The sequence below is a fragment of the Apteryx mantelli genome, chromosome 3, assembly GCF_036417845.1.
Source record: "Apteryx mantelli isolate bAptMan1 chromosome 3, bAptMan1.hap1, whole genome shotgun sequence".
NCBI classification, from domain to species: domain Eukaryota; kingdom Metazoa; phylum Chordata; class Aves; order Apterygiformes; family Apterygidae; genus Apteryx; species Apteryx mantelli.
Window position 1 is genome coordinate 86,292,872 of NC_089980.1, and position 8,361 is coordinate 86,301,232.

Sequence of the window (8,361 nt, forward strand, 5' to 3'; positions counted from 1 at the left end):
AGGGTCTGGATCTTCTTTATGAACTGGTCTGGGCAGGAAAAGAAGGATTTCTTTCCTATATAATGAAAAGGCAAAGAAATAAGGCTTAGAGAAAAACACCAGAAAACATGTTAACACTTCTCCAGTCCTTGTGTTAGTGGTCTGCATTTGCCATATGCCTTAATCTTAGCCTGTGGAATAACCTCAAGTGCTGGCAGCTGGGCTGTTAATGTATTGCGCTTTATCCTGCCTGGTTTCTACCAGGTCTGCCTGCTTGGAAAGGCCCATCAGGAGAATCAGCTGGAAAATGAGCAGACAAGAAAGAACAACATGAGGAAATAATACCATATGGGTCATATTTCCCAAAGTAAATCTTAGTAAATTCTGACTAAGTCAATCGCACCACACAAATTCACATCAGATTGGGAGCAAGCCCAAGATTTTAAACCTTTTTACAGACTCTTCCATATATATCTTTCCCACATAACAGTTCAGAATAATCTGTTACTTCCATGTTACTGTTACCCTATATCCAAGTTTTCCTTCTAAAGTAATTAAAGGTCTTAATTATCTAAGGGATACCGAGCAGGGTCATGAACCTTAGCATGCATTCGCCAAGCTCACACACACATACACAGGATGATGCTCAAGACAGTTGTTAATTATTTCTTTCTGCCAAAAATGAAAATACTCAAGTGCATTTGCTATAGAGGAAAATACAGTCTACCCTATAATTAGCTCTTAAATAGCTTCTTTCAATAAACATGCCCTCAGCAAGATACTTTGCCATCAACATAAAACAATTCAAAACACTGGGAGAAAAAAAGCATATTGAAGAAGAGAGTGCAAGAAAGATAATTAAAACCAATCAGGAATGTGGTGGATGTGATTTTGAAGCAGCAATAACCTAAAGACAGAAACAGATTCAATCCAACTAGGGAAATCAAACACGTCAGGTGTCCTTGCAACAAATGGTAGATAACAGTAATAGCCAAGTTTTGGACTGGGTCATATATTTTAATAAAAACCCATATGACACAATGATCCACTAAGAAAAATATGTATAATAGTGTTTTATGGATGTGGTTTGTATATTGACTAACAAGATTTTCATCTACTTGAATGTCTTGCATCATGTCCAGGACAAGAAAATGTTTCTAACAATCTTCTATTAGTCAATGTTTTGGCATTTTGATATTTGATTTAAAAAGCAGCTCGGTACAGCTTAAGTAATGTAATTTAATAAGATGTTCTACTTGTTGTTCACTTTCGAAGAATAGGTGATTCTGACTGCCTGTTAAACATCAGCGTACCTCATACTGGACATTTGGAAAATTTGACTGACTGGCTAAAGTCAAGTCCAAACTCAGAGCAGTGTCAGATGTGCTACTGTTCTGGGGGAACGTGGCAGCAAATGTGCTGATTAAGTTATAAGGAGGTAATTTTCTTCTACTTTCATGGGTGCCAGTAGGATCTGAGTAAAAGGACTGGACAAGGAGATCTACATTCCCACGTTGTGTAATGAGGAAGGTGCATGCTGTATGGGTATTTATATTCATATATATGTATGTCCTTCATACAGAAAGTTCATGGTGTTCTGGGGTGAAAACAAGCAAAGTTTACAGATCAGCAATTTGTCGGCCCCAACCTCCAGCTGAAATTAAATGCAGATAAAACAAATAGAGTATTTTAAGGAAATGGAAATACCAAGTGCTGGAATTTCCTGGCTATATACAGCTGGATTTATTTCAAGCTCTGTGGACATGGAAAAAAATATGAGAACATACTCCCCACATGGGAAATGTGATGTTGGTAAGGGAGGAAAACAGAGTTATAGTCCCTGTTCTATGGCAATTGCATGATTACCCAGACCAGCAACAAGAAAATAGTCCCATCAAGAACAGCTGTTCAGGCACAGCTTGGAGGACAGCACGGACTTACCCAAGAAGCAATATGGATGAGGCTATTTGAGGATGGTGGAGGAGGGAGAAAATTTAGCCATGTGGATGCAAGCTGTAGTATGACCCTTGCCCTGGCGCTGTGTAGTTTTCTAATATAGGAATAGATTATGTGACTTACTGATTCCAATGTGCAGCAAGGGGTCAGCTTGAATTACAGCTGGGCTGAAATGTTAAAACAATAGAATATCAGGTCCACAGGGACTATGATTGCAGCATAGAGTTGATAAAGGTAGGATTAGAGCAGGAACTGTTGGAACTGGTAGGTCAGAAGGTATTAGATCTCTGGTATCTTACATTCAACACCCAAAATTAGGAGACGCTATTCGCATTAACCTCTGAGTGTGTGGTTTCTCCATCTGTAAAACATTGTCTTTGCGCAGGATGTGCCTACCATAGCCTTTTAGGTCACATCTGGAATGTGTTTTTGAAGTGAATCTCCCAGTCGTCCCCACTTACCATGCTTCAGTTTGCATTCCTTAGCGGTTCTAGGGCATGCAGGTTGGATTTCTTTTGGTGAAAATAAACTGGATGTTGTTCTTCTGTAGTTCATGTAATGCCCTCAGACTGCTCATGGACACTCGTAATCCACTGCCAGTGTGCAGCAAAACCCCTGTAATGTGAACTTCGGGCCCTCAGCACCCTTTCACTCAACTGATCCACCCCTACAGGGCCACACCACTTGCTAATACAGCCGCAGATTTCTGTAGAAATAATGCCCTGAAGTGCTCAGTTGTAACAGCGATGAGCAGGAGAGAACTGCCCAGGAGGAAACGAACAATATTCTCTTCAGAGCAAGAATTGTACCGTGTAGGGTAAAAACACCACATGCCAGACACCAGAAGGCGAATAAGTATTGCATAGCCACTCCTTAAATGGGCAACTTACACTTTCTGTGCACCGCGTGAGGTGAGTGACTTGAAGAGAAATCATATACATTCATGTAACTAAAGACTGTCTTGAGGCACGCGTTCACAAAGTCAAATTAAAGTTGCACAGACCACCTTAATTCTGGCATTTCCTAAGTCTCAAGTGTTTGACTTTACAACCTTAATAATGTTCTTTTAACATATTTTTTGTATGTGTAATAAATTATATGCCCTTCTCATTTTCACTCAGCAGTAATGCTGTTGGACTTTGGTTCTTCGTTATGAAAACAAATATTGGAAATTATTGCTGTTGTTATTGAAACCAGATGTACTGTTCTCTGGCATTTATTTGTACAGTGTCAAAGTCTGGCACATTCAATTTCTGGGTAGTTACTGAATAAAAATGAACAATAGAACTGATAGTGAAATGTAAGTGCTGGCAAGGCCTTAGAAGCTGTCTCTTTTCAGGAAAGTTTATAATTTTAATTTCATATACAGACATTCACACAAATGACCATGAGCAAAAAATGACAAAATCACTTATTTGCAACAGTATTAGAATAATGGAAAGTAAGAGAGGGCCAAGATGAAAGAATCATCGGCCCTGCATGTGTGAGGCACTACATCTTCCCTGAAGTAAGAGGTCTCTCATACCCTATGGAAAAAAGAATGATGACCTTGGTAAACTCAAAATGATAATTGTGAAGCACAGACCTGCCCCTGGATTTATTGTACCTAGGTCTCAGACAAAATGCACCTTGAAGGACAGCATTTCTCTCCATTTACTTCCAAGAATGTTTAAGGTAATGGTTCAGGTTTAGATGTCAAATTTTTGAACATCTAACATTAGGTGAGAAATATCATGTTTTTTCTATGCTCTCACTGCTCGTCCTGACCTCATCCCAGAGTAATAATCTGCCTGATTGCAGCAGAAAGCATTGGGTTTACAAAATATGCAGGTAACAAGCCCAGCACAGGTCTAGCAGGATCTAGGATCGCCTAGAGACAGAAGAGTACCCCAATTTTTCTTAGAAGGAGGATACCAAAAAACACAAAAGGGTGTAGATATCTGCAGGAAACATAAAATACAAAACGAATAACAATTATTTAAATGAGAAAGGTCAGCAATGCTGGGTAAAACAGATTAAATACAGAATTCAAAAAAAGAAATGGAGATAACCATTTAAAAAATCTTAAAGGAATATTACAATACCATATTTAATTACTCATAAACTGGGAAATCACAAAACTAAACAGCACCACTCACACTAATTCAGTCCTTGTATAATTGTATTTTAGTATGAATTTTATTTGCATTATTATCTTACAATTTGCATACAAGATTCCTACCTCAGTTAATACAGAGAGTGGGTCACATTCTGAGAGTGAATCAGGGCTGTGCTGTGAGTTGGGCTTTATGAAAGTGTTAAATTTGTGGAATTATGGAGCACTCACAGCTGCAACTGCAGTCAAGGAATGTTTGTGTCTTGGATGTAGAAACCATTATAAAAAGCTAAAGACTTCAAAATTAGTTCATGGGCTTCTCAGACTGGATGACTAGTCTTACACAGTTTTGGTTTTAAATTTTGTGTCACTTAGGTCTCTTCTCACAAGCCCGGCTACCAGTCTGCTTTCATCTTGCTTTCATCTCAATGAGGTGTCAAGAAGATTAATTTATTAGTATTTGTATCTCCCTTATGTACTATAGTAAGAACTGTGCAATAAAACCAATTGAAAGGTTAAACACACAGGGAAGGCACATCATAAGGTATATGCAAAGTAATATAACTCCTTGTTTTATGCAAAGAGCAAAAAAAATATCTTGAACTGCTCCTGTTTATTGAGAGTTTTTGCAACTTTAATACTTCCCTTATATAGGCTCTTTGCAATGTAACTATCTGTACAGTTCCCCGGCCAGGTTTATGCACAGCACTCTCAGGAGTTAAAAATCCTTCAACACAAATGAACAGTAGATATAGGAATGGCTGAAGAAAACACTATAGATTTATAATACAGTAGACTCATACAGACAAGAAAGCACACATTAAAAGTTTGTGCTTCCCAATTTTCTATCTACATTTAGGTAAGAAATTATTCCTTGCATTAAATACATGTAATATATATTTGTTGTTTTTGCTTTCTTTCATAAGAACACAGGAAATATTTTATTACCTAGTCCAAAGCTCCATCTATACCTATGCTTCTCAAACTGAAGAACAGCTTAAAGAGTTGCAATTTTTAGACTAGGCAATAACTGCTAAATATCCCCTTTACCAATCTTTAATTCCTGGCAGCAGCTCAGTTCCTCTAGGGGAGGATATTTATGCTTGCACCTGCCATGTGCATGCATTAAAATTAATTAAACACAAAAACTGTTTCCCACTGAAATGGAATGAAACTAGCACTTTCATATTGGCTGAGAATGACATCACACAACATCATTTTCACTAATATATGTTAATCATTCCTCCAAACAAATTACTCCTAACTTTATTAATCTTGAATGCCTACTACTCATTCTTAAAGACCCTGCTGTTTCTGGCCAGGTCACTGCCAGCCAGTCTGGCCAGGAAATTCTCGTCTCCTTGTTGCTCTTCTGCTGACCAACCTCCCACATAGTGTCAAGGCAGCAGCGCTCAATGCCAGCCTTGTAGCACTTGTGTCTGAGAGAGACCAAGCCTTATTTTGTCAGGTTTTCATCTCATTCAAGAAAGCAAGGGCAACATATTGATTGACCACTTTCATTTCCATCCTCCTGACATTCCTTGGATTTCCTGAAGCAGAGATCAGACACCCCACTCAGAAACCAATCTGGAATTTTAACAAGACTTCAGAGAGATACTAGCTCAAAATGGCTTGGATTTTATCGGCAAGATAATCCCTGAATACTTCTGACAGCGATAAGTGGAGGGAACATCTAAAACAGAGAAGAATGACCAGTTTTTTATTGAAGAAAAATACAATCTACATAGCCATTTCAAAAGCATTTTACAGAAACTTAAAATGTCCAGGTGTGGGGAGGTTTGAAGGAAGAAAAAAAAATCCTTTTTATGTACAGCTATAAGTAAAATGTGCCCTGTTAGTTTATAAAGCTTTTGACTGTATTGTGATTAATCATATTTATGCTGCATGTATAATGTACAGCCTAAGGCCACAGTGTGGGGGGAACCCTTGTAATAAAACACAGTGATTACTTTTTTAATATTACAAAAGGATACTATTTTTACTGCAATATGCATCTGTGCCAATGGAAAATAGTGGGAAGAAAAAAAATATATTGTCTGGCACTGGTTGCCATAGCAGCAAGCTGAAGTTCAAGGAGAAGTGGGGAATCTGAATTCTGTGGCAAGGTAATGAATTTAGCATCTACAGGAACAGAAATGGATTTTCTGTCACAGCCTGTAAATCAACCACAGGAAACTAACACGCTGAAGATACTTTGGAATGCTTTAAATCTGCTTCTTATGTATGAAAAGTATCAAAATTATCTCTCAGGGCTCTGTCTTTCAGGGCCTTCCCTCTCTTTCTGTTCAGACCAGTGCACTTAAAAACATACCCAATGAAGCTGATGTTTGTTACTGAAACAAAGGAAAAAGCTCTGAAGTTTGCTCAGCAACCCTCTGAAATCAGCAGGCAACACCCTCACCTGAGAAAGCTGCTCTAACATACTGACATTTTGCAATGCACCAAAGTTTCAAAGGTCAGCAATGCGTCCGCATGAATCCAGTTGTCCAAGTGGGCTTTCGGGTGCTTTGTTTTCTTACACAAATGCTTGATGGGGGTAAGGAAAGGGAGCAGACATGAAAATTTCAGTCACTGAGATATCCATCTCAACAACAGAAACAAGCAAGACATATTTATGCACTTGTAATTGGTTAGCCTTAAAAATCTGGGCTAATAAAGCCTGGTTAGTGTGAGAAGCTAGTTTGTGGGACTGGTCATAGTGAGGAAATGTGGAGAAGGGACTTCTGAAACTAATTTCATTTCATCATCCCTGCCTATAGAAAGGGTGCATATGGGTCCAGATCAGTCATCTCGAAAGGGATTTGGAGGAATGATGTCCAGGAATTCTGTGAAAAAACTTGCCTCAGTAAAATCTCTAGTCAGTTCTCATGCTTGAAGCCTCTTTTTAATGGCTTGTTGATGTCCAGAGTAACTTCGTCCTTGGCCACAATAATTATGCCCCAGCCTCCCAGACAGTATCAGTGAGAAATGTATAGCAAAAAATATCTCACAGTAACAGGAGCCAGCTAACATTCTTCATGCTCTACATGCCATTAAAAACATGAAAAATAAATAGCTTTCCTTTCTACCTCTGTTCCTGGAGCAGATGGAACACACTCTAGGGAAAGGGAGGGGAAAAATTTTTCTTAAATAAAAAAAGAATTATAACAATACACTACAGTTAATTATCTATAATGCCTTCATTCTGCAGTAAATCACAGCCAAGTAGCTCATATATAATTCTTCCAAAGTCAGTGAAGATAAAGCAGTATAAAACCAGTGAGAGCAGAGAATGCAGCTCATAATGCACCAAAAAAGAGAAGAAAATATTACACAAAAATGTTGCTTAACAACAGTGATTTCTTTCAGAGAAGTCTTCTACAAAATACATAGGATTGTACCCCGTCTCTGTTATTTCAGAGGGTGTGTATGGAAGATCAGTTATTATTATTATATATGTTCTTTGCCTACCAGCCATGCAATTAAATGCTAACTAAATATGAAATAATGGTTCAGGAGATCTTAAAACATTCAGAGAAGTTTGTGTAATTTGATGATCTTGACATTTCCTATTCAAATCCTTTTTTACTTCTAGAATTACCCTGGGCAGCATAAATTTCCCTGCATGTGCTTCAGTAACTTTCACTGAATAAAGTGCTTTGAAATCTGTCATTTAAAACACCTGATACCAGAGTCATGTTTTAAGATTGTTACTGTTTTTTTTTTTCATTTAACTGGCAAATCCAAAAGATAAACCTGTCTTAGACCATCTGAAAGAAAACAAACAATATATAGGGCCACATTTTCCATTCTAGCCACCATACATTCTATACTATTTCTCTAGTTTCTTTTTACATCACAGTCATGATGGTGCTGGGCATCATTTGAATAAAGGGTGCCTCCCGATTCAAGTCAAATCAATCAGTGAAATTCTTAAGCTCATGCCTAACTATTTGGAATTGTGTGATTAAACCTAAGTGTATTTAACATTTCGGTGATTTTGTGGCCATTCAGAAAAGAATAAGAGAGGGAAAGCAAAGAGATACGAATTTGAAAACTACTTCAGTTCTGGTTTTGATATCTATGGAATGAAAGGTGTGTTAAATCTTGCAAATATAAACCTTATTCTTTCTTACTGCTCTGATAGAAATCTCTCAAATAAGAGTTTGAACTCCTTCTGCTAATACAAATAAAAGAACAGTTGGTAGCCTAAGTTTCAGCTCTGTTATCTTTCATTTAAAATAGAAGTCCCTTTGGGCTACAGAATGGGACAGCATTGTTCATCATGGATTTTGGTACAGCAGACAGGTTTCTCCTCAGGAGTCCTTAGA

General features: G+C 37.9%; 1 long non-coding RNA gene across 1 annotated transcript; it reads right to left on the minus strand.

The window, feature by feature from the left end:
• Positions 1-217: 217 nt before the first annotated feature.
• On the minus strand, positions 218-6,516 carry LOC106489659 (uncharacterized). Its single transcript, XR_001293434.2, has 3 exons — positions 6,453-6,516; positions 2,059-2,102; positions 218-279 (listed from the first exon to the last, which is right to left on the minus strand). It is a non-coding gene; the product is annotated as an uncharacterized lncRNA (long non-coding RNA).
• Positions 6,517-8,361: the final 1,845 nt, after the last annotated feature.